The sequence below is a fragment of the Prinia subflava genome, chromosome 1 (genome assembly GCF_021018805.1).
Source record: "Prinia subflava isolate CZ2003 ecotype Zambia chromosome 1, Cam_Psub_1.2, whole genome shotgun sequence".
Taxonomy (NCBI): domain Eukaryota; kingdom Metazoa; phylum Chordata; class Aves; order Passeriformes; family Cisticolidae; genus Prinia; species Prinia subflava.
The window spans coordinates 73,822,131-73,849,577 of record NC_086247.1 but is presented as its reverse complement, the minus strand read 5'-3'; the positions used below and the strand labels follow the sequence as shown (position 1 = coordinate 73,849,577).

The following is a 27,447-nucleotide window of genomic DNA, read 5'->3' as shown; positions in this document are numbered from 1 at the left end:
AATTGTTCTCAAATGCTTGCGAAGAACATTAAAAAACTCACGTTCTGCTTGAGAAGTATGTACCTAAATCTCCCTCTTCAATCTTTAGGATAATCTTTATGATTACTTTACTGTATGTAACACCTTTAGGAAAGTTAGGGGAAAAAATATTATAAATATTCTATCCATTCCTTATTATCCATTAAAGCCATAACTGAATTTTCCTTTCTATCCTCAAACCACAAAAAAAATCTTCATGAAAACAGTTGAAAAAAAATCTGCAGTGGTGGGAAACAAGACTAGTGAGAAGAAGAGTTCTGCTACACAGTGCAGATGAGCCACAGTCCTGTGACTGGGAAACGCTGTCATGGCAAGGACTGTTCAGGACTTTTTATGATTTTCAGAATCATGGGACTCTCAAACTATGTTTACTTTAACAAATCATGTGGTGCAAAAGAATAGGTGCTTACAGCAAAATAGTTAGTGTGCTCCTGGAGCGTGTTCCTATTTTTGTTGCAAGACAAATATTGCAAAAAGTGAGAGTTTGCTTGCTTGAAACCAAAGCAGAGCAAACAGGAACAATGAGATTTACTTCAGAAATGTTTTTCACACCAGAATTGAAACTTGACCCTGGACTGAAAGCTATGCAGGGATGTTACAGCTTTTGTTACAGGTACTCTTCTTTAAAGGAAGAACATGGTGTTTGTTGTTTTTAATTTAAAAAAAATAAAGTGTTATGTGCTCATATTTTTTGGACAATATTTGAAAAACCCTGAGCTGTGCTCCATCATATGCTTTTCTTCCATATTTAGATTACAGGCTATGGAGGAAACTTCGAACATTTCAGGGATTTTGTTTAAAAAAAAAAGTTTAAATAGATTTGAAAAAATGTATTTAAATAATATATTTAATGCTCTACAAACATTTATAGCATAGTATCTTGAAATACTAACAGAAGAAAATACTTTGCATTTTTTTCTTTGCTCTCAAAATGAAATCCTTAGGGAAATAAACCTTCCTTTTTTAAAAAGCAACCCAACCAAACAATTCCTCTGTATGTTCTTTGCCCTTCGAAGAAGCAAAAGAGGACACAAACATGTGATGAAGTCTGCAAGTTAATTTGGACAAGTTTGCATTCCTGTTTTAAAAAGCAGTGGCAAAAGGAAGGAATTTTTCTCTCCTTTGCTGGGATCAAAAATACTTTTGGGTAAGCAGGAACTTTTTTTTTTTATACTGTTACATTTTTGAGAAAACAATTTACTTTGAAATCACTGTACATTTTAGATTCTGTAATGGAGGGGCTTTTATATACATATATATATCTCTCTACCTATCTATATATCTATAAATGTAATTTCTATATTAACCACTGGCTTTCATTTTCTTCTCCTGTCTTTTCTTCCTTGACCCTAAAGACACGAACCACTACAAAAATTAGAAATTTGCAAATAATTTTGTACTATAGAAAGTGCATTAATTTTTCAAGAACAAAATTCTTGAAAAATTATTTCTTCAAGGTTTTATTCTTCTTTGATAGGGAAGGTGGACCGGCTTGCTTATTTCCACTAATTGCTTATACTTCCGGTCATGGACAAATGTTATCTGCTCCTGGACTGCAGGCAAAGACTTTCAGTCATTCACTTCCATCTACTCTGTCTGATGCTTTTCTAAGGCTGGAAATTAGGAAGGAAGACTGAAGAACTTCCTTACATATTCTGTGGTGAAGTGTCCTCTTTCTTCTAAACTTCTGTTTCTCCTGAGTCTTGACAGTATATCAGTGTGAATCTGCTTGCATATAGAAAGAACAACAGCTTCTGTGGATGAGTACTAGTCATGAATTCATTTGGGATTTTCACATAAAATTGTAACTAGTCATGTATCTAAGAATGATGATGCCCTAATATGACAATTAATTATACAATAGAATGAAATCACAGAACCATCACTGATTATTTTCCTGTCTGGCATTTAATCCAAGAAATGAGACTATACCAAGACCCAGATATGGATGTAAATTAGCCTGGTTCCTTTCACTGAAGACACATTTTTGGGTTGTGCTTCTCTTTGTAATTTCCAGCACATGTCCTGCTGGATGCAAAGCAGTTAGTGTTAATCAGTTATCAGGTAGCTAGTTTGTTAGTTAGACCTTTGCAGGTCTAATTGGCCAAAAAACATTTGCAGCCAAAGGTCTGACAGTCAGCGCAATCTATCAGAGGAGTGAATTTTTTGTAAAAGGATGCCCTGTATGAAGCCTCAGTATCTGAAAGACCTTGATGTCTGTTGTTATTTACCATATCCTGTGTAATTGACCCAGTTTGAAGAAGAATGTGTTGTGAAACCTAAAGGTACACAAGTTCTGTCACTGCTCCGTGCAGGCAGAGCTGGCCCTGACAGAGCCCAGATCTGCTGTCCCGGGCTCTCTTCCTCAGCTACAGGAATAAACTGCTTTTGGGATCTGACTGCATGTCAGATTCCAGTTATTTTTGCAACAAACCCTTACACCTAGGAACCAAGACTATCTGTTCAAATGCTAATTGTCTGAGTATAGGCTGATAGTAAGTCAAGTGTAGCTTCCAAGGATGGGGTAATGTCTCTTTACTCAGGCCACTGATATGAGGAGGGGGTAATAGTACACAAACGGTATAGAAATTTGGAAGAAAATAAACCCCCTTGCTTTCCAGATGGCCCTCGGGGATTAGAGGGGCTGGGTGTGTCTGGATTAATTTCTGACTAGAACCAATTCAACACTACAAGTCTGGTCACCCAAGCTCAATAACAATTTTCATGAGCACAGATTCACAAACAGCACAGTTTACCACTCCAATATTATGAGACTGGCTGAACTCTGCAAGAACTTTCACAATCCAAATTCACTAATGATACACTTTATTGAAACAAGAGGGCAACAGGTTCAGAATTGCCAGTGACAAATTTACTAATTATTGACTGTTATTATGTACCACTGACGAAGATACAGTAAGAGAGATGTATTAGTGCAATATACATACATATACACAGTCTGTCAACCAATCCCAAACAAGCAGAGGTGCTTCCCCTTTTTCTCTTCTTTTTTTGTTCTGAAACTCCCTTTCTTTTCCACTATAACTTTCAGCCCTTCCCAAAGCAGTGGAACGATTGTGTGTCTTGTAGGTGGGGCTTTGGTGACTGTGGTCATACATGTAAGGCATGTTTCTCCTTCTCTTCATTCTTATGGGTAAGGGAGTTAATAAAGAAATGGGGATCATGAGGGGTTTGGTTACTTTCCATCAGACTTCATAGTTGATTCAAAAGATAAAATAAAGATTTAGTTCCACCTCCACTTATTTTGGTGGCAGTAAAGACTGTCTGACCACAGAGCATCTTTGAGCTTATCCTTATCTCCTTAATGGACCAGATTTACAGCAGGACTTGGTATGCACAGGAAAGGGGTACTGAGACTAATGACTTTTGTCTCCTGCTGAAACAACATCGGGCAGTGAGTCCTCTGCTTCATTGCAAACATTATTCAGTCGTTAGATGCTGCTTGAGCCAGGTGCAGGATAAGTGAAGGACCCAGTTTATGTTTTTCTCAACCAGCCTCAACAATTCTTCTCTGACTTAAACCTCAGATTTAAGGCTTTGACTGTAGCAAGTCTGACAATATGCCACAGATAAATTCCTGATGATGATCACACAACTGTACTAATGCAAGTGTGCACAAGAGAGCGGAGAGGGCATTAAGCCTGGACTCTTTTTCTTCATTCTGTTTAATATCCTTTCAAGAAATTGATCCTGCACTGGGAAAGAAGCATCTAGGAAATTTTCCATGTGTATTGTGGAGGCAATTAGCTGGAGTTCTTAGTGTGGATCAAATTTCTCTACTCTATTGGTATAATTAATAAGCAAACAATAATTATTATTTTGCAGTTAAACAGAAATCTTCACAAATAGGATAAACAAACCAATACATAGCTATTTTTAAAACTGAGGCTGTCTCAGTAACAGTTGTGGCAAGACAGTTTTGCTCTTTGTACTCTGGTTAAGGGAGAGTACTGCTCTCTCTTGGCATGAAGCATTTTATTATGTAAACATTGCAGTGCTCCTAGTCCCTATTAAATTTAACTACAGGCTTGCTGAAGGTTTGCTGGCCTATATTATAGCATCATTAAAGTTTCTAAGCATTATTAACATACCAGCTACTTGCTTTTGGGAGGGGAAGATATTATGCTGAAGATTTAAAAGTTCTTTCTGTGTCAGAGCTAGCTGAATCCACAGGAGAGAACCACTTGAAATGTATCATCTCTTCCTCTTATAATGGTGCTTTATCTCTTTCAAATGAGGAAAGTGTTTAATGCAAATGGCTGTCTTCACAGAACATACTATTATGTGGCACACTTGGGATTTCCTCAGACACCTGTACAACTATAACTGGGTGCCTCAGGTGATATTAATTTTTTGACTAAAGCATTGAAATTTTCTCCTGAAGAACACAGAGTACTGTTTCAGCATATTTTTATATTTCACTGAGGAAGTGGAGAGGGGAGGCATGGGCACTTATTTAATTAGTGAAGTACATCCTTGTATCCAAAAATTTTTGAATTAATTTTTGGACTTGTATTTTGCATTTTCTTCATTCTAGATTTTTTGTTCTGTCTAAAACACCTGTCTGTCTTTCCTATAACTCAAATAGCTGATGGCCATGAATAAACATTCCTCTTACAAAGAAATAGTGAAATAATCACTAATCTTGGATAAAATGACAGAGGTAAAATAAATAAAAATGTTATTTATTTCTACTTTCAGATATTTTGTCATTTTTTCCCCTTCTTTACCATACTCCAGAGATAATAGACATAGTATATCTTGAAGGCAAACACCAAACATATCTCATGCAACATGGCAATTATGATGCATCATAAATATATTTGATTATAATAACAGGATCTTCTATCTGTACTTGGACTTCAGAGCCCCTTTCAATTTTCTGTTTCTCACATTTGTCAAAGTAACTCCAGCAACTCTATCAAAAAATAGAACTATACTGCAAGTTACACCAATATCCAGACAGCAAAGAGTTCTAGCTCTCTCTTCTTGTTTTGAAATCTATTCAGTAGTTTCCTTTCTGCTTTAAAAGTGTCAAGAAGAAGAAGGGTGTTTTTTCTCTTAATTATTATCTCATTCAGGAAGGAACTGTATGGTTTTTATCTGTAGAATGCATATGCTGGTTTTAATACTCTATGTGGTTACTCCAGCATCAGGTATTAAGCAGCTTTAGATTCTAATGCAAACATACATCTTCATGTCTACACTCCTGTAACAATGCTGAAATTTCTCTTTAGTAAATATCACTTTGAAACAAAAAGTGAAGCAAAACAAAACTGCTCCAGCCTCCTTATTTGGCTTAAGGCCTCCCACTAACAAATGGAAAAAGGGCAGTCTAAGAGATAAAGCAAATATGATCAAGAAATGGTCCCATGGAAGAGCTCTCTGCTTTTGATATGTGACAATTTTCACTAGCTTCTTTTTTCAGATAGACTATAAAATTAAAAATACTTCTAAAAAATTAAAGAGTGAGTTTACAAGCCTAGCTACAATAATTTAGGAGAGGGAGAAGAATAATAGATAATTCCACAATTAAGCAAACAGATAAAAATCTGAGCTGTTAAGATGTCCAGGTACTTATATTCTAAAATTCTGTAAACTTGGAATCATAAATTACATTACTTGTTTTTCAAGTCTTTTAGAAAGAAATTTGAAAATGTAGGGGTCAGGGAAAAACAATCCAAGAATGCAACATGCAACACACAAGCAAATGATCCCCCAAACCTCAATAAACGTGATCTGAACTTTTAATGTGTTTAGATTTACTATGATTATTTTTTTAATCCACAAGTTAACATACATTGTTGTATTTGTTTCCCTCATTATGGCCACAAAAATGATCAAGAGTGTGGGAGCAACTCTCCTTTGAGGACAGGCTGAGAGAGTTCCAGATTCCTCAGTCTGAAGAAGAGAAGGCTACCAGGAGACCTTATTGTGGCCTTTCAGTATATTTTCAAAAAGCAGGCCTATAAGAAAGGTGTAGAGAGATTTCACCACAGTAGGTAGTGACAGGAAAAAGGCAGTGGTTTTAAACTGCAAGACGATAGATTTAGATTAGAATTAGACTTCTGACAGAATATTTTTATACAATGAGAGTGAGGAAACAGTGGAACAGGTTGTAGGCATTACCTCTGGAAGTGTTCAAGGTCAGATTGGACAGGGATCTGAGCAACCTGATCTTAGAGAAGATGACCCTAACCATAAGAGGGAAGTTGGACAATTGATCTTTAAAGGTCCTTTCCAACTCAAACCATTCTACAATTCCATGATTTTATGGTATTATTTTTTTTCCAATGAAGGTTGAGAACAAGAGACAGAGAAATTCCAATAAATTCAAACTTTCTTACCTTCCTTGTAAACATGTCAGCTGTTATAGATTAAAAAATGTATTCCCTAAAATGCACAATGAATTGTGACTGGAAGACACAGGATTTGTTATTTTCAACCTTTTGTTTACTTGGTTGAAGTTTTTTAAAGGAACCTCCATTTATCCTCCTGTACCTTCCATTTTTGCATGCACAGGCTTCTATAGATTTGTATTATTCTACAGTCTAAGTAAATACAAGTTTTCTGAGTTTCTGAGAACCAAAAGCAAATTAAGAGTGGCTGATGTCTGCAGTAGCTGCATGACACTTAGATTAAAATAAATAAACTAGAACTAGATTTTGTATTGGGTTTATATTGAAAGGCTTCAGTGTGGGATAGGGGTGTGCAGGTTTTCATCAGAAGAGACTGGGAGCTCACCCCTTGTCAGAACCAGCCAATTCCAGCTGATTCCAAACCAGACCCACCACTGGCCAAAATCTGAGCTCACCAGCAACTCCAGTGTAGCCTCTGTGATAACATATTTAGGAAAGGGTAAAAAATGCTAGCAAGCTGCTGTGACAGAGAGAGGAATAAGGAAAATGAAGCAGACAGGCAGACATCAAGGTGAGAGAAGAGGGAGAGCACTCTGCTCAGTGCTCCAGCCACCTGAGCTGAGATTCCCTACAACTCCTGAACTTGTGGAGGACAAGGTGTTTCCCAGCAGTTCACAGAGAGACCACACTGAAGAAGACACCAGACTGCATCCAGTGGAGACACCGTGCTGGAGCAGGTGGATATGCCCTGAAGGAAGCTGCAGCCCATGGAGATCCCATGCAGGAGCAAACTTCTGGCAGGAACTGCAGTCACTGGAGCAGACCCCACACACAGCTCTTCTGGCATGATCTGCGGCCTGTGGGGGACCAGTGCTGCACCAAGCCATTCTCGGAGGACTGTACCACGTGGAAAGGGCTCTATTGTTATTTGGAAAAAAAAATAATCTTCCCCAAGTTCAACATGTTTTGCCCATGAGAGTAATTGTTGAATGACTTCTCAGTCCTTATCTTAAAATATGATCTTCATTTATTTTCTGTCAGTTTTCTGCTCAGGAAGGAGGTCAGGCAACAACTGGGTGGGCATCTGTCAGACAGCCAAGTTTAACTGATCACAGGTTTATATGAGAAAAGAAAAGGGAACAACCACTTCATACCTAAAATATATGTTGGATTTGTATTTTGCATTTGCTCTGTTCATATTAGCACTTCCTTCTGAAGATCTAGTTGTGCTGTAAATGGATAATGTTGCATTTTTACAGTCTTTCACATGAGTCTTTTCATATTTATCTTAGTATTGTTTTGTTTCATTCACAAATCCTTACTCTTTCCATTAGAACTTCAAAAATTATTTTCATTAATCACACATTTGTAAGCTTCAATGATGCAGTATGTATAACAGAAGAAGTCCCTTCATAAGAGATAAAAAATTAATCAATCTCTTGATCACTAGATTGGAATATTGCAAATTTTTTGGCAGATTATATTCTGAGTTTCAGTCTTCCTCATTTTTCTTTCAGTACTCTCCATTCCCACACAGACATAATGTGTTTCATAATCATTATTACTTCCATCTTGCCTAAGGAGTTGAAACATCAGTTCTACAACAGCTCACTCCTATAACAATCTATTCTCTGATGAAGAATTACCTCTGTTGCCTCATACCCACCTCCTGTGTTTCATTCCACATCTGCTCCACAATCCTGGCTTGATACATTCTGCCTCTCCTGACATTTTTTTCCTCTTATAATACTGTGCACACACTTCTGGAGGAATCAGAAGGACTCTCCCCAAAACTGTGCACTGCAGGGAGAGCAGGGGAAGATCTCCTCAGAGTGAAGGTGAATTGATAGATAGGAGAGCTGCTGGACTCATCACAGTCCCCATTCCTCAGTTTATAAGAGTTGTCCTAGGCTACTAAGCTGAAGTTTATTCTGCTTGCCAAAAAGTCTAACCAGATGCCTCCACCTCAAGAGGCAGTAAATTGGGACAGAAAGGTAACCTAGGAAGTTGTCTTTCTCCTTCCCAGCAGCTATCAAAGATTTTTCACACAGAAATGCAGTTTCCACAGAAATGCAGATTGTCTTTTCAAAATTTCTTCACATTAACAGAAGGTAACTTATATTAGGCATAATATAAAACTGCACTGTTTTTCTAGGTGATAAATCCTTTTTGGGAATGTTTTATCCTAAGAGAGTGACATTTAAAATAAAAACCAGTTGCCTATTAAGGTACAAAATCACAGCAAGTAAATACAACTTTGGCTTTAATATTTGGTGCTGGCCACACCATTCTTGTAAATCTGTTTAAATATTCAGTCACTTTATATGAGAAGTGATCCCCAAGTCAGACAAGGTAATGTTGTCTGCTAAACTCCTGGACTGTCTGCTGCTTTTCTCAATATTTTTCACTCTTGACTAGTGCCCACCACAATTGAAAAGATTGTAGAAGAGTTGGGTCAGTTCTGCTCCAGCCATTTCTAATCCTGCTTACCTCCTCCTTTTGCTATCAAAAGCTAGAAGTTACAAATGCATTATCTTAAGGTCAGATCTTGGGGAAATATATTTGAAATTTAATAGCAGTTATGAAGTTGATATACTGGAAAGGGACTTTGGGATGCTTGGAAGCAATAATAAAGGGCAAGTAAACTCTGAAAGCTAACTATTAAAATGTGTTCATAAGGAAAGGGAATTTAGTTGGAGGAGCCATTTTTAATAAAAATATTGCTTCCAGGAAAGAGAATTATATGAATTAATGGAAGCTCAGTATGAACTTAACCCTTAAATGGAAATGATGAAAAATGTAAGACCAGGTAGTTTGTCATCTTAGAGGAGACAGTTTATGTGGCCATTGTGGAGGCATATCCACATCATGCCAATCATTGGCTGTTTGTCAGAAGAAAGACTAACACTTGCTTCTTAGAAAAAGGCATTACACTGTTTCTAAGGGTTTCAAAGTTATTGTGAGAAAACCCAAACTCCCAGAAATTAAAGTATTAAAGCTAGCAAAGCTGATTGAGGATTTATGGAAAAAGCACACAAGTCATAAAATTAATTTAAAAATTAATAGATATTCCAACCACAGGAATTGACTTGTCTTTTGAGATTAAATATGGGTTATTTCTCTCTTAATGTCTTTGTTGATTTTTGTATTTTTATCTCATGATTTGAAGTGCTAAAATGTGGTATAAATTGGACAGTTAGATGATGGCCTAGGACCTTAGATTAATGTCTCTCGAGTATTTTTTTTAATGTCTCTTGCTGAAACTGTTGGGGTCACATCAACACAGCTTTTTACCTTCCTACATGGAAGGTTGATGGTCATCAGAAGATAGATCTGATTTCCATGATATCAAATCATCCTAGACCATAGTTTTTCTTCATATTCATGGAAATTCATGCTGGGATTAGTGCATTTCTAAGACTGTTCAAATACCCCATGTTTACTCAACACATCCATTTGTGACAAATGGCTGGATATTAGCCAGAAAATCCTCTTTAAGTTAAATGAAATAAGGTAAAATATAAGTGTAGGTATTAATTTACCACCTCCAAAATAATAATCAAATTTAGAAATCTACATTAAGAAAAAAGTGAGGTAATATAAAAAAAATTACAAGAAATACTTTTCTATTCACTTTAAGACAAAATTATGCTTAGGATGTCTGTTTTTTGATTCACAAAGGTTTTCACAAATGCTTAGCACTCCAGGCTGTGCTCCTCAGACAACAGCATTCATTGCTGAAGCATGTTGATTTTACAAACTGGTTTTGGTTTCTTTTCAAGGTCATCCAGAGGGTCTACTCAAATGTGGTGTTTCACCAACAAAACATATTCCAACCACCAGCAAAACCCTTCATTGGCTTCTTCTCCTGACAGAGACTACAGTTTCATACAATCTTTTAGCAGCACACTGTCCAATTCCTATAATCCAGTTCCTCATGGCAGCATCTCTGATTTTTCCTTCATCTTGGTGGTTGAGGCTTTATGTGAACTAAACTTCCACACCATTGTTGTTTGCAAAAGTTGAGACTGGATTAAGCAATCCAGGAGTTAATTCCATTCCTAAAATTAAATGTCTGTAACTGAGGTTTGTAAGGAATAGTCCTCCTAGGACAGATGGACAGCAGCTGTCATTCACGCTGGGAGTTTGTTTACATCTGGAGCATAAAGTATCATTCTTGTTGTTGGGTAATATTTACCGAGGCATTATAGACTGAAGGTTTATTTTGTGTACAATACTCGACTTAAAAGGACACATTTGGATACAGTGTTTGTGAAGTCTGATGAATAAGAAGCGAATACAAATAAAAGAGAGAGGAAAGGAAAACATACAGGTTGCTCTATTTTAGACCATGTATTTGTTTTCAAAAAATGGGAGAAGGATGTGAAAAGAAGTTTTATTTTGCATATCATATCTTGCAGTTATTGAAGGTCATATATTCACAGTTATTACATGAATTCAAAGAGATAATATGAAAGTCTCTGAAGAAGAGCATTAAAAATGGAAAACTGCAGTATGACCTATCACTATAATATTGCAATATAATATTGCAGTGATAAATATTAACTCATTGTGTCAGAATTATGAAGTGTTCTGATTTATTTCAGCTCAAGGGGTTTGCAAATATTTGAACATTTACATCCACGTACATTGGTTTGAACAGCAAATTACAACTACGGCATCTGAGTACTTCTTTGTGTTGAATTTATAGTTGCACAACATCTGCAATAAAGCTGGGAAGAAAATGAGGCTGAGAAAGAGGAACCATATGCAGAAGGGTACAGGAAAAGGAGTGGGTGTTGATGCTAGGGATAAGGTTGGATAAAGAGACAGGAAGGGAAAGCTTACATTTTCTTAATAGGGAGAGAAGATACAAGAATCTGGCCTTGGTTCTGTTTACTAATGAGTCCACGGGTGAAAACGTAAGTGTATCTGAGAAACAATATGAAGTATATGCAAAAGGTTGCAGCTGAGCTGAACAGAGTGTTCTGTTTCTTGATTGTTCAGTTCTACCTTTTGTTACCTCAGACACACCCAAAACTCTGTAGAAAAGGTATGTGTGACATTTCATTCTAGCCTGGTGGCACAGTGCCAATAACACGCTGAGAAAGTCAAAGAGGCAAATGGAAACAGGAAGCAGAGTATCACCTGAGGATTTAACTTACCTCACTACAAACTGGGGGAGTGTGAGGCCGAAGCATGAAGATAAGGCTGAAGTTGTAGACACACATCATGACTTCTTCACTAAGTTGACATAAAGAGAAATACAGCATAGCTGTACACAACTTTTCAAAGGGGATCTACAAGAAAAACAGAAATCTAGAAGGAGCAGACAAAAAAATATTCAGTGGTAGCATCGGAATAATATGGGAGCCACAGAGTAAAAGCATGACACATACCAGTAAAGACTTCAGAAGTGAAAAAGAGAAATAGATAAATAGAAATGTAGAGGAAGCTAAGAAATTAGGAAGGTATTTAAAAATAATATATATTTTTTGAGAACAACAGAAAGAGGAAGCTTTCCAGAGAATCTTAAAAGGTAACAGAATAACTAAAATACAGAAAGACTACCCTAAATAGACAATGGTTATAACATTGGTTTTTTGTTCCCATCTGTGTTAAATATGGAGGGGTTTGAAGCATAGAAACAGGGAAACCCCTCTTTACAGAATGTGTCTCAGAGGTTTTGTTTAAAATTGAAGTATTGGCAGAAAAGGTGAATGGATCAAGGAGACGATGTGAGCAGCAAGAAATCACCAGGAGCAGGTGGCTTCTGCCCCAGAGCTCGAAAGGAATTCAAGTGTGAAATAGCCAAACTACAAAACATGGTGTGCAAAAAACTGACTCCTTGTTAAAGGACAGGAAAGTGGCTCAAACAATGCCAATTTTTGAAAAAGGACTCTAGTGGAACTGCAGATGGATAAAAACTGGAAGTAAGGAACATATGGATGCATATGAGATGCCACACAACTAGCTGAGTTCTTTAAAAATATTAACAAGCATTTAGATAAAGGAGGTCTGACTACCATTCCTTTGAATTTGCAGGATGCTTTCGTTTATGTACCCCACCAAAGGTTTTCCAGAAAACTAAACAGAAGTACTTTTAAGGGTAGAGGCTAATAAAAACTTAGAAAATCTAGGACAGGAATAAATGAACAGCCACAATTGCACTGAAAGGAAATGCATTGCAGAATGTCCATAGATGTCTATGCTGTGTTCCTTGGATCTCATCATACTCACACACACTCTGGAAAAGGGAAATGACTGAAGCTGCAGATTCTGTTAAGCTATTCAGAATTGTAAAGATGATTTCCAGGTGTCAAAAACTGCAAAAAAAAAGCATTACTGGGAGCTGAAGTGAAGCTGAAAGCCAGTGTAGACAACTGCAAGTCAAAATCCTTGCCTGAACTGCTTTTCTTGAAATATCCAAATCCTATCCTGCAACAGGAATAATGCAGCATGGGTTAGAAAATCACCTCCCTGATAATCCACCTTCCATATTCTCAAATTCTGAACCCCATACATGAGCTTTATCTGTCTTGAAATGGCTGTAAAATGAATTTACTCAAAGATCAGAGTGCTGGAGCACTTCTGAGCACTTCTGGAGAACTTCACTTCTTCTGTGAAGAAAGGCTGAGATCTGGGGTTGTTAAGCCTGGAGAAGAGAAAGCTCTTAAGAGACCTAATAAGACCTTTCAATACCTAAAGGAGACCTAAAGAAAGAACTGCTTACAAGGTCATGTAGTGATGGTACAAGTGGGAACAGCTTTAAACTGAAAGATGGTAGGTTTAGATTAAATATTGGGAAGCAATTCTTTACTATGAAGAACTGGAACAGATTGCCCAGAGAAACTTGGGATACCCCATTCCTGGAAGCATTTAAGGCCAGTCTGAATGGAGCACTTGATGTGTCCTTGTCCATGGTATTGGGAGTGAAATTAGGTGATCTTTAAAGTGCCTTCAAGCCCAAACTGTTCTATAAATCTCTGAATCTCTGACCTGGTCCTTATTCATGTGGTAGAAAACGCACAAACCTTAGAGGAGGAACAAGTACTTAAACCAAAACTTGCCAATGAAAGCATGTGGATGATTTGATCTTTCCCTTCCATCTTTTCACTCATTTCAGTTGCAAATGTGACTCACTTAATTGTGACTGTGCTAGCATCTAACCATTATCAGAATAATTTTATGATGGCAGAAATGCAAACCTCTGAGAGATTTTTCCTGTATTTTTGTTCTTTAAAGTAGAGAGAATGGGCTGGCAAATTACATCAATGTATTGATTGGAACCCAACCTCTGTGAAAAGACTGCAGAAAAAATGCCGTGAGAGAGATGGACATGGAAGTGACCATCACACAGTATTACAATGGAAAAGTTATACATTTGCCATACTATTTTTGAGATAAATTGATTTCTGGATAATTTTCTATACCTATTTTTAAAGTAACATGGAAACTGATGATGTTATGAAACATCACATGTTATGAAATTGATAGCAAATGGACTGCTCAGGTGAAATAAACCAGCCTGAGAATCTTATTGTAGTTGCCATGCATTTATTAACAAACATTAAAGTGTGAAATATTCATTTGTGTTCTGACATGATCTGCCTGATTAAGTTTAAAATGAGACTTCTTAGATACAAGTGTATAGGTAGAGGGCGTTAAAAATAAAGTCCTTGCTCAGAATCCCTTTCATCTGTGTTTTCATCCTGTGGTATTCTTAAGCTCCATGAGCTGCACATTTAGTGTCTGTTCTAAAATTGGAAGAGTTTTTGTTGGCTGTTGGCAGAAGACAACATGAATAAGAATATCAGTCAAAGCAGACTATAAATGTGTGCATGCATGAAGATATGTGGGTGTGACTAAAGAAAGTATTTAATACACTCCAAGCACATCCTAAATTCCACTTCTGACTGCATTTTATTTGAATTAATAGACCATTTAGTATAACAAAGTTCAGTGGCTGATATAAATCAGTTTTCAAGAGAGTGGACTGAGTATGCATAAACCTTATTTCTCAAACACCAGTTCTAGCCAAGTTCTCTGGTAGACTGTTTGGTTCAATATGCAGCTAAAGACATTTTGTTGAGCTATATAGAGGGTGGTGAGACTGCCAGTCATGTCAAGTTGCCCAATTTTCATTACTTTTTTAGAAGCAGTTTGATGGAAACTAAAGGTACAAATGAACCTCCTATCATTCTTACTTCTTGTGGTATTAGAGCAGCCTTAAACTCAGTTGGATTATGAGCATCTGGTAATTGTGGAGAAAATATTCTGAATATTCAACCTTTTTTTATTTCTCCAACTTCTTATTTATACAGCTCATTATTTATAGGACTCAGAAGACCTGCTGCTTCAACAGGTATCTCTGCATTTCTGCAGATGTGTATGATTGCTTTGTATGTGAAGGTTTAGAATGGTCTACGCAAATTATGTCTGTAATCAAGGACATCAATTGCCATATACAGTAAACACTCATGCACAGAGTGATTCAGTCATACATTGTGGTTTAGTCCTGTGGCAACAGGAACTGAAGTTGCAAATCAGTTTTAAGGATGAAATTAAAATTTGTCCTTTAGTTCTATCTATGGCATAGCTGTGTCAGTGTTGTTCTTATCTCCACCTAGAGTGCACTAAAGTCATTAACTCCTTCATTTAGTAACTTCCCAGTGATTCATCTGCATAAATGGGGCAGTGGAGTAATTTGCACAGTGAACCAACATCGGACCAAGTGATTGAGCCCCTAGCCACCTCTGTAATTATGTACTTGAGCAGTCGCTACAACCTCTCTGACTGCCCTAGAGATCCATTTCATGCAGCTCCTGCTGTACCTAAACCAATGGGCACACTTCAATGCATAAATTACCATCCTAGGTGGAGAATCTGGCCATCCCAGAGACACACATCCCACCCAGAGATTCACAGTCTCTGATGCAGCTATTGGCACCATACATAGGTCGGAGACTTGTAAAGAGTCAGAAAAAATTGCTCTGTAAGTGCAAATAAATGGTCTCTGCGCAGCTAAGTAAGGAGGTGTTTTGTACATTATTAAGGTAGATTATTAGCAATAAATAATGCATGTTGAGAAGTCTCATAGAATTGTGGGCCAGAGTGGATAGGAGCTAAGCAGTTCAAGGAATCTCACCTGATTCAGCTAAAGCACCATGAATTTTCTCACAGTGTAGTTCCCACAATATGTTCATGACCTGATTTTTTTCTAAACAGAAAATGTTGTAAAAAAAGTCTATTGTCATTCCTTTCTTAAACAAAAAAAGTTTTTACTTCTTTAATGGTAATTGCTTACATTCTGAATTATGAATTACATTTTAAACAGCAGTACCACAGCTTTCACAATAACCAAATCTAGGTATCACAAAATTAAAAAGGAGCATCTATAAAGAATTAAAATAAAAATATCATTGCTATTATACTTTAATAGTTTCCACATTTTAAAGTACCAGTAATGCATTTCAATAGAGTAGTAACACATGGTTTTTTGCTGTTGAAGATAACAACATCTTTTTCAAAGACATTAACCTGAAGGTGTATAATAGATGGGCATTGCACAAGTAAATGTGCAAGATCAAAGCAGCAGTACACCAACCAGTATCATTCCTACTGATAACTGGTCTAGTAATAATGCAGAACAGAACAAATATAGCTTTTCCTTGATTGATTTTTGATATTGCTGATTACCTCTAAATTGGCTTTTCTTTTATGCCAGTCTAGCACCATGAAACAGAGGTGTTACCAGGCAATGTGGTTATTACTCAGAATTGAAACGCTGTTCATTGGAAAGGAAGATTCAAGTTCCGGAGATAAGGCAAGACACTGTTATGATTATTAAACTGCTGCAAACTAAAACTTATCTTGCTGGGAAAGAAGGCTGTGATAAAGATTTCACTTCTAAAGGGGAGCTGGAAGTAATGGTGTGAGGATGCTTTCTGCTGTTATTTATCCTTTCAAATCCAATTAATAAAGGTGTTAGGAGCTAAGTCAAAACAAGCAAGGAGGTGAGCCTTCATGCAGCATTTAGCAACCTTTCCAAAGGTTGTTGTGAAAATAAGAAGATTACATCAGTTCTTAAAAGTCATTCACAGGAAGAAAAATCCTATCAGGGCACTGAGCTCATGACCCTTGAAAGGCTGGAAAGTATTAAGAGGAAACATATTGTACTCTTGCCCAGTTTTTATATTTTTGAATCATTAACACATACATATTCTGCTTATTAGTTTTCTTTTGCAGGTAGAAAGAACCTAAATCTCTAATATGTACTTAGACCCCTCCCTGAGAATGAGGTTAATAAAAGATCTTGAGGAGGGGGGGAAGGGGGGACGAAGCGTTCAAGACAACAAATTTGGTGGGAGGGGGCAACGGGAGACACAGAATGAATTGAAAGTCAAAGGCTCAGAAGTGCAGAAATGAGGAAAGCAAAATATAACCTGGAAACAAGGACAGCCCCAGCATCACCTCTATTCCCTGGAAACAATCAGATGAGCTGGCTGGTGGACATGGCTGGAAGGAAGATTCTGAGGTGGAGGAATCCTTGATCTGACCCATTCCTGTGTAGCTTGCTGAAGTGTCTTACGGGTTTATATTGTTGAGCACTGTCTGATTTCTGTGTACAACTCAGAACAGCTCCCAGTGGGAGAGCACTTACATTGACAAAAGTGTGTGTGTTGACAGATTCAACAGCGGGCCTGCAGGCTGCATGGGCTGTGATGAGAGAGGTGATTTTAGTTGTCTGCACCAAAACAGGGTCTTCTGCCTTAAAAAAGAGAATAAGGTGCAGAACTTTGAAGCTAAGTAAGCTAGATGAGTAAATGTTTTCCTTGGTTATGCAGGTACCTGTTCCAAGTGGTTGATATGCCTAGCCACATATCTTCAGGCCTTTTTTGATGGATTGGATTTTTTACAGACCATTAAGTAAAAGTTGTTCAATGACTCAGAGAGGTCAGTTCATGTTAACGTACTTCTGTGGAAAACGTGTAAAGTAGCCAAGAAAGTAAAAAATATATACCTAGAAATTCCACTGGTGTTAATAAACCTCACTTTAATTCACAACACTGATATCCTTGTTCCTAGAATATCATTAGGTTACTACAAACAGCCTTTTTTTAAAGATGGCACTTTTTTTTTTCTTATAACATTCATTTTTTTTCATAACATTATTTTTAATGGTGTCTTGTTATCCCTTTTTTTCTTTCTTAATCCATATCAGAAAGCTTAATAATTGCAATAGACTATAATAATAACACACTTAGGATGGTAAGCACTGCAAGCTGAGTTGTTTTACTAGGCCAGTAGGGAAGTTTTGTAGTACAAGATCTTCAAACTGAATTTATTTTCAGTAGATATTTTGTTCATTTTCTTTATTTCTGCTTATTGTATTGTCAGCCACAAAACCCCCAAACCTACTCACAGTAACATTGGAACATGCTGTTGCTTATATGGAGGTGTGAATGCTAGGATATCATAACTAGTTCAGGAGCAGGGTCCAAACCCCATTCTTGTGTGATTCAAGTGAAATAGGACATCCAGTTAGTTAAAAGTACATAATTAAGCTTGTCATTGTCATTGTTGTTTTTGATATTGATCTTCACTTTCTCTTGACATTGGGATCAAATGAACATCGGATTGTAGAATTAAAAGGTTTTCTAAAGAACTACACTGAAACATATTCTTGTGTAATAATAAGATAGGCAGAATAAAACTTCAACTAACATGTTCTTCCAAAAATCAGAGTTAATAGCCATACCAACATTTTTGTCTGGAATTTTTCAACAAAATGGATGGGAAAATTATATTTAAACAATCTTGTAAATCTCTGTTGTTGGTCCAGTTTTTTATGCATATCCAGCAAGGATAATTTGCTGTGGTGGGGTTATTTTGTTTTCTTGGGGATTTTGGCAGATTTATCACTTGCTTATAGATTATTGGAAATTTTCTGAAAAGCCTTCATGAAAACAGCATAGAGAACACTTTGTCAGTGGCTTCCTGCAACCTGGTTTTCATTGAGCAATACCTCTATCTTGTCCTTCCCCACTGTAGGATTACACCATACAAGATTTTCCAATATATCAGCCTTGCTTGAGTATCTCATAGTAATGAGCCTTCCATCATCCTACAGTCTGACAGAAAAAAACTATGATAATGATTTTTTTTTTGTCTCAAAATCTAGTTAATAATAGTTAGCATTTGGACTAGACAATTCAGGAATTACATAACTCACAGTACTTTTTAAAGTAACAACTTTAATTTAACAAGTAATACTTTAAAATGTGGTCCTTCGTTCTATTTTATTTTTACTAGTCTCTCTCTTGGAGGGAACTGCAGATAAGGTAAAATCGGCCCACTTGAACAAGTTCATAAGCAAAGTTGAGAGTAGTAATTACAGATGAGAGACTGGGCACTTGATTCTGTATTATCAGAACCACTGAGCATTTGCCTTTGGATCAAGCACCAGATTTATATTTGCTGTCAAGGAGCTCAATGTGGAGAGAGTCGCTGGAAGAATTTTAAATAGAATTCAAGAGTAGAATTAAATTACACTTAACGTACCAAATCTAAAACTCTGAATGCATAATCAAACTTCGCAACACAATCAATGTGTATTTCTACTTATTATTATGTATAGGAGGAATGAGCACACCTCTATTGCAGATTTTAATCCAGTGTTCATGGTATTAGAGATTTTTCATCAGTTACTGTGCATTGAAGTGTCACAGAATAAACATATATAAACACAAATTTGGATATTACCTGTTGATTTCTATTTTCTCTTTTTTTCCATTTTCTGCATACCTTCTATTATTTAGAGTAAATTACTGAGAGATTTCACTTTAAAAACATGTTGTACTGCACTCCCTGGTTGTTGCTTCTCTCTTGGTGTTTTTTCCAGTGTTACTATCCCCCATAAAAAGAATGTATCCTTTCCTGTTCTTTCTCCTTGTGACTAGTTCTCTTGGTTTATTAATTTTAACCATAATGCAAATTTTCTAGCTTCTGTTTTCTTTTATTTATTGTATAAATCAAGTATGAAAAGCAAATCTGTTCAGGCTCTGTTAGAAGTTCTTGCATTTCTGCCCACCATTTTATATCGTTATACCTAATATTGAGTTGTTAGCAAGATTTTTGTATTTTCATAATGTAAGAATACATTGATGCAATGATACAAATGGCAATCAAAATGGTGAAGTGATATTCCCTAATATTTCAATAAAATTTGAGTGGTCTGATGAACTTCATTCATTCAGTAGTCTTTTCTGTAGTGTGTTGAAGGAGAAATTACTTGCCCACAAATTAATTCTTAAAACTGTACATTTACCTACTTTGATTTGAATTTCTTCCCTCTGTCCTGATTCTTTCAAATAAACCATACTTAAAATTATTACAATGATCATTTTCATTAAAAGTCTTTTAATCATAATATCATAATAAAATAATCAGAAATCTGAATATTTCAGAAGGAGACACTAACCATTAAAAGTAGTCTTTCTTTTGTTAAAGATTGGTGTGGCAGTTACTTTCCTCTCTCAGTTTTTCTCCAGTTCTGAAATTCTTTGTTTCCTCAGTCACCAATATGGCTATACAACCCAGTAAATTTGCTTGGCATTTTCAGAAAACCATAATCCTTGTCCTATTTTAATAGTATTGTTTTCTAGGAATTTCTTCTGCAAATTGCAGTTATTTTATTCTTTCATTATGTAATTTGAATTCTTGTCTTTTTTGTCCATTTTCTTAAGGTAAGTAATTTCAGTACTATTTCTCTTCTCATCAGTGTGAAATTTCACTGGATTTTAATAGATATGTACTTTAAAATATTAATATAGTTCATGAGTATTTTAATATTTTTAATAGATTTTAAACATTTATATAGGGTATTTATGTACTTGCAAAGGAGATACTTTCTATTCTATAATTTCTTATAATAAAATTGATCAACTGAAACCTCTTTTGGTTTTTCAATATAGTCTTATCAACCTAAAGTAATTTGCAGTATATTTCTGAAAATTGTACTTTCCACAGAGGCGACATATCCTACATAATATTTTGGATCAGACTGAATTGGCTCCATAAAAATTCATTCTATACTTTCTAAACATTTTTGTTTAAACCACATTTCAATTTCACATATGGAGGATCATCGTGTTAGCTCTATTGGGGAAAATAAAACTGTTAAACTGGAAAGTCTGATTTTATGACAAAAAGATGGAATCTGACATATAGTGAGGGAAAGATGTCTGTAAGAAATGTACTTTGTTTACTGACTCGATATAGCAACAGGGTGAGAATGAGCTTATTTCAATGTCATTTTAATTTAATTGTTTTTTTCAGTGGAATCAAATTCATGGAATAATGTGATGCATCTGTGAAGAAGGCAAATCCAATTCTAAGATGCTCCAGGGCAAACATTTCCAAGAGAAGTAAGGAAGTTTTTGTGCCATTGTACAAGGTCCCACAACAAACTCATCTGGAAAATTGTTCTAGTCAGCCATAGTCAAGAAAAGAAATTGAAATGAGAAGAGCTACATATAAGAGCAACAAGGAACATCAGGAGAATGGGAGTTCGTACTTGGAGAGGATTCTGGTAGAAGAGCACAGCTTGTTTGTATGAGCAAAATGAAGATTGAAAAGGGGTATGATTACTGTCTTGGAATACATTATAAGGGAAGCTCTTAGACAAGAGAGAAGCTGTTAAATATCACTGTTGGCAAAAACACAAATGGAAATGAACTGGCTATAATTAAACTGAGCACAGATACTGGAGAATGCCTGGCTATCAAAATAAAAAAGTTCTGAAAAAACTCTCAGATCAAAAAAACAGGGCCAAAAATCTTGGTCAAACATTTTTGCCAAATATGCTTCCAGATTCATTTCACTATCACACAAAAAACAAAAATGCCAGAATAATAATACTCAGTTGCATTGCAATGTTTTGAGTGATTCTTTCTGAACTGCTCTGATTTTTAATGTGGGTTTCTTTGTTGTTTATAACTCATATATTTTGTGCTGCTTTGATTCTGAAGAGATTTAAGAATACCTTAAATTTCAATGACCTGCTTTCAATGGTCAACACTTTTCTAATTCTCATTCCATTTGTACTTTATAATGTATGCTAGTTTGCCCCCACTTTTTCCTGAAGGTTTTTGTTCCCTTCTGCCCACATGCTAAACTAAGGGAAAGAATATAAAATTTCAGAAAAGGTGTGGAACTTCCTCAAGCGGACACACAGATCACCACTTTAGAAAAACAATGCTATGATCTATTTTAATCTCAAATTCATTTCATAGGGAAAATCCAGAAGATATATAACCAAAAAGCAACCAAAAGGTAGGATTATGAAAAATTTATAAATTTTTGATAGCAAGAAGTAACCATTATTTTACACTGAAATCATTACATTTCATAGTGAGTCACTGATGGTTTAATTCTACATACTAAAGGACAAACCATGTGCAGTTTGGTATGTACTTGCACAGTTTTATCTACTGCCAATCATTTTCGATTGCATCATCAAATTGTCAGCAAAGTGACAAGTAAATGAGTTGGAAGGATCCACATGTTTAGCAAATAATATTACAATTCTTGGTTTTTATTAATTTCCATAGCTCTTTGTTCATCAGCCAATCAAAACCCCTTTTGGAAAAGAAACACAGGTAAATTCACTCAAGTTTGAAATGAATATAATAATCCACATTTCCGTAGTGATTATCTTCCAAATTGTTTCTAGACTTGGATTAGCAATATACTGAATGTACATTGTTTAAATTGAGTATCCCAGATCTTTCACATACACGTCACCAAACAGGAGGCCAGCCTCCCGGTGTGTCATTCTTGCTGTTCAGGATGCTGAAAAATACCAAGGAAACAGAGATTCCAGAGGCCAAACCTCCTGTTGATGTACACATCAGATATGAAGATGAAATCTTTCTGATATGTTTTCAGCTCTTCCTTAGACCTCAGTGCCTGAACTCAGTCAAATGTCATAGGAACATTTCATCTCTCAAGATTTGGCTTCTGTAAAATTGTTGAGGCAAGTTCTGAAACTTCAATATAGGGAATACAGAAAACTGCCTGAAATACAATACCATAAACATCTTCTGAGAAGTGCAAAGGCACAGGAAAGGAAAGATCCCTCTGAAAGTTCCTCAAGCAAAACTATACCATATAAATACTTCCAAGAAACTGACTGTTTTATGGCACCAGTTCTGAGCGGAAAGAAGACACAGTGAACACATGCCACACTACAGGAGTCTGCTGCTCTGAACTACTCCAGCTGCCATTAGATCTTCCAGCACTGCTTAATTTCTTTAAATTTTGTTTTAATTCAAAATAATACCTCTAATGCGTTGCTACCTCTGAGCTACTCTGAATTTCTGAACCACCATGGCAAGTGTCACTTGACAGTATTGGCTGACTCATTGCAGCCTGGACCCTTAGGCCTCTGTCAGTTTATTTCTCAAAACAGAATGATTTCTGTCTGTCCTATTTAAATGCTTCCATTTTATGTCTAGAAAGCATCATGCCTTGAAACTAGTTCATTAACTTTATGTGCAGCAGTCACACAGATGTGATGTCAGCACTTGTCATGAATGCCCAAAACATGGCTGAAAAAATATTATTAATTTTCACTTTAAGCATTATTCCTGTTAACAAGACAAACCAGATTATCAAATAGTTTGTGCCTTTTTATCACAGCTGAGATTTAAGTTTGCAATCAAAACTTAAACTTTTGGAACAATTATCAAGCACAGTAACTGAAAACACAACATGCAAACATGTATATATGCATATAAAATATTAGTTTCAAACAGCAGTTCTAAAAATGGTATCATTTAAGTTCCCTACAAACTTAATGGTACCACTATCTTTTTGATTTTTTTTTTCTTTTTTGCCTTTTTCCCCCTTTATGGTTTTTTGTTTGTTTGTTTGTTTGGTGGTTTTTTGGGGTTTTTTGGGGGGGGGTTGTTTGCTTGTTTGTTTGTTTGTTTGTTTGTGTTTTGTTTTGTTTTGTTTTTCTTTGCAAGGAGCTACTTACTGAAATCAACTGCCAGGGATTCAGTATTTTTTTGAAAACTTTTAGGATAAATATTAGTTGAGAATACTCTCTGGAGATACGATTTTCTGAAAATGCTGAAATGCTGACCATGGCTGATAAAGCACAGTAGTGCTTTAAGCAGTATTACATTCTAGCATAGCGTGGCCTGTCATAAAAAAGCAGATAGAGGTTCATGAACTATTTGAGAAGAAAACAAAAAAAGCTTTAATAGTTAAATAAAAATTTTACTTTGTCATATATTGATAAAGAGACATGTTTGGAATATTTTGTCAAATGTGTTTGAATGTTTGTTCACGAAAATATGAGAATGAAATCAGTTTTCCTTTGCAAGCATGCCATAGTCACTCCTCTCTTATCCCTCTCTGTTTCAGATGAAAGTTCTTACAGGTCCTTTTCCCTACCTAATTTTTAACTTGATATTTCTGCTATCCATATCTTGCCATTCAGTGCTGATACTTTTGCTTCTTTCACCCACATCACCCTAGCACAGATCACACTTCTGTCTGTGACACTCCATTTCTGTCTTACAGATTCCCATTACATGAAGCCAGTTGCTTTCCCAGCCTTTTCATCCTGCCAATAACCTTTCTTTTCCTCTCAAAGATATTATCTTTTTAATTCTTTTTTCTAGAATTCCTCCCTATGTCTCCTGAATTTATGCTTCTGGACAAAAAGAAATTGATTAGTTAAGGTCAAAGTTTTTTAATTCAAAGAACTTTAATGTGTATCTAAATGCATATTTTAAAAACAATACTTGTGCACTAGACAGATTTACGAGAGCTATAAATCTATATATGTTCCTGTGAATCACGCTATTTTTCAGTTAATCTCTCTTCAGTAATCTCAGAAGCAGCAGTGCTTCAAAATAAAACTCTCTCCATATATCATAGCTTTCCTGGAGCAGGGAGGGGAGAATTTTACCTATTAAGTGGGGTATAATTTGTAGATTAATCAAAATGCTTGTAAGGCTGATGCATCAGAACTGAAAAGAGAGCACAGTTACAGATATGATGTAAAAGCACATCTAAAACAATCATATGAGATCAGACTTCAAGTTATTTTACAATTTGAGCATACTCTGAAGACAGTTGAAGTTAATTTATAAATTATATTGCTGTTAAATCACTGCAATTTAACTTTTTCAAAATCTTCCTTGTATCACCCCCACTCAAAAGATGTTTGCCACAGATCTTAGTGACAACTCACTTCTTTATGCAACATGAAAAATTAATATAGGGGATAGTACATTGTTGTGGGTTTGGATCCTGGTCTTTTCCTCAGAAAGTTTGCTGTTCACTTACAGATGTATGGGGTGAGTCTAAATGTTACCAGTCAGCTGAACAGTCCAGCACCTTGTCTACATCACTGCTTCAGAGGAACTTCACTGGCAATTATTATGCAACAAACTTTCCTAGGAAAAAATTATTAGTGGTCTGCTACTGGAATTCTCTCCGAGCCAGGCGTTTTTAGCTCCATGAGGGTGCAACACACTCTGAGGGTGTCCAGCACTTCACAGAAAATATCTTAAAATAACTTGTGAGATGGCATGATGGAGTGTATCTTGAAAAAGCAAAAATATTTTAATAAAAGAAGAAAATAATACAAAACCAAAGAACAAAGCCATACACAATGTAGGGACAGGTGCCATACACCTGCTACAACACCCTGAAAATGCACTTGGAAGCCTCGTGCTCTTCTTTAAATATTGAACAGTTTAGGTGGGTTTTTGCCAAACCCAATAGAAAATAACTACATGTCTGAGAAACAGCTAAAGAGACCTATCAGTGTTTTTGTTTTGGCATTGAGCCAATTGTGGTCAGGAGGGCATAGAAACTTCTGTTTTCTTTTGAAAGTCCTAAGGTGAAACTGGAACCCTTTTCCTTATGTAGAAAACATGTAGATGTGAAACAGTCTATTGCTTTTTAATTCTATGAAAGATGTAAGGAAAATAATGCTAGAAAACTTTGTGTGGTTTATTGCAGTGAGTTGTGTCACAGGGATTATTTCTCTACAAAATGGCTGTTCAGCAATGCCAACTGATGTTAAATACTTTTTTTTTTAACATCATCCTATGTCTCAGATGACAAGTTATTCTTAATGTGTGAACTTTTAGAAAACTGGACTTCTCAAAATAGAATATTTTTCTCCTCTCAACATGCTTGACATCTGCAGTGTAAGGTGGAAATTAGATGTGGGGCTTAAAAACAATTCTGGATCTACAAGATTCTCAAAAACTGAAACACATTGCAAGTACCTTGATAGCAGGTAGTGTGAATGACAGGAGGTCTTTGAAAGAAAATATCTGAAAAAGGCAAAACTTTAGAAAAGACAGCCTAAATTTGAAATGCAGGTGAGATGCAATTAGTTGTTTTCCTAATAAATAGGAGGGGTCTTTTTTAAACAGTCTACTGGACTGTTATAAACTTTTTTTCTCAATAGATTTTTAAACGAGATTCCTAAACAATCCTTGTGACTCATTCTGGGAAAAGATAACACATATGAAGGTCAATGGCAAAGTTCAATTCAATTTAATAGGTTAAGAATTAAATTCATTCAGAGCTGACATTTTTCTGACAGAATACTCTGTCTTGAAATATTTCTCTGAAGTAAGGTTAAGCTATAATTACAAATTTTTAGTATATGAAAAAGCCAAAATCTTAATATACCTTCAAAATAAACACCCTAATCATAAAACATAAGAATTTTTTTCTATTTCATTACAATTGCTAAACCTGAAAATTATTTGCATTGTCTGTTAGCACCTTAAGAAAGACATCTTTTTCCACCTAAATTTTCTGCTCTTCAACCTATCACCTAGGAATTGCACTGTACTGCAATCTAAGAATAAGTTGCACAATAATCAATTAAAAATAAGCCCCTGCTGCAATGGTACATCAAAACTTTACGTGTAGTTATATTACAATAAAAAAAAAAGTTCTATTTTAGCCATTACTGAATGCAAGTATTTTTTACGACTTTCCAGGGCTCACTTCATAGTAATCATGCCATGTGAGAATAGCAGTACATCATGCTATTTACTGAAAACTTTTAGAAGCCCCAACTGGTCAATCAGAGCAAAATGCTTTCAATCTTGCAGCATTTTTTCTTTTTTTTTAATTAAAGCCAAAATCTCTAACTTAGAACATGTTAAGTAGCCATCCAGAATTTACGGGAATAAAAAAAATTAATTATTTTAATGCTATTTTCTCTATTATTTTTTCCTAGGCATATTTTCAGAGATTGTTTTCTCTGGATATTCCTAAGAGAAGCAAACCACTTCCTATCACTATGAAACTGATTCAACCATAAATCCAGAAACTGATTCCTTTGATATTTTACCTTTTCTTTTTCCTAACCTTATAGAAAATGGAAATCCACTGCCCTATTTGATACCTGGATATTCCTTTGTATGTAGTGATCAAGATGAGCAATGGTCCATACTTAAAAAATCACAGCTGACCTCTCAACCACACTGTCAAGGACCATGCAAAGATGAAATTTCAAGTGGCATTCATCTGCTGTGTATTTGCACTCCAACTGATGCACGTATCATGACATGCATTTTTTCAGCTCTGACTTACATTTCAGTTCAGCTCTGAAGTACACAACTACCCTAATTTAAAAAGCATATATAATTTTTTCCTTATAAGATGAAAAATGTGGAAGGGTGGATAAGAGTATAAAACTGACATCTGTTTATACTGAAATTAAAGTATTGAAGTTCACCATTCTTGAAGTGAAACATTAATCCATCCATTTCCTCACCCTACATTTTTTTTAACCTATATATGAAGAATTTAAAGAGTGAGCTGTTACTAAGATATTGAAATATGTTACTCTGATCATAAAGAATAAGAGAATACTCTTTCATTTTCTGACTGCAATCTCTTTTTAGCTCTTGTTGGGATGATAAGGTGCTGCTGCTTTTGCTGGTTCTGCAATTGAGAATTCCTATTACCATCT

The 27,447-nt window shown here is 35.8% G+C and overlaps 1 long non-coding RNA gene across 2 annotated transcripts; it reads left to right on the top strand.

Moving 5' to 3' along the window:
- Positions 1-544: 544 nt before the first annotated feature.
- On the top strand, positions 545-24,237 carry LOC134562567 (uncharacterized). Of its 2 annotated transcripts, none has more exons than XR_010083204.1 (3): positions 545-652; positions 1,056-1,186; positions 20,760-24,237. It is a non-coding gene; the product is annotated as an uncharacterized LOC134562567 (long non-coding RNA). The 2 variants fall into 2 exon arrangements; XR_010083198.1 differs by having other exon boundaries at positions 553-652; positions 1,011-1,186.
- Positions 24,238-27,447: the final 3,210 nt, after the last annotated feature.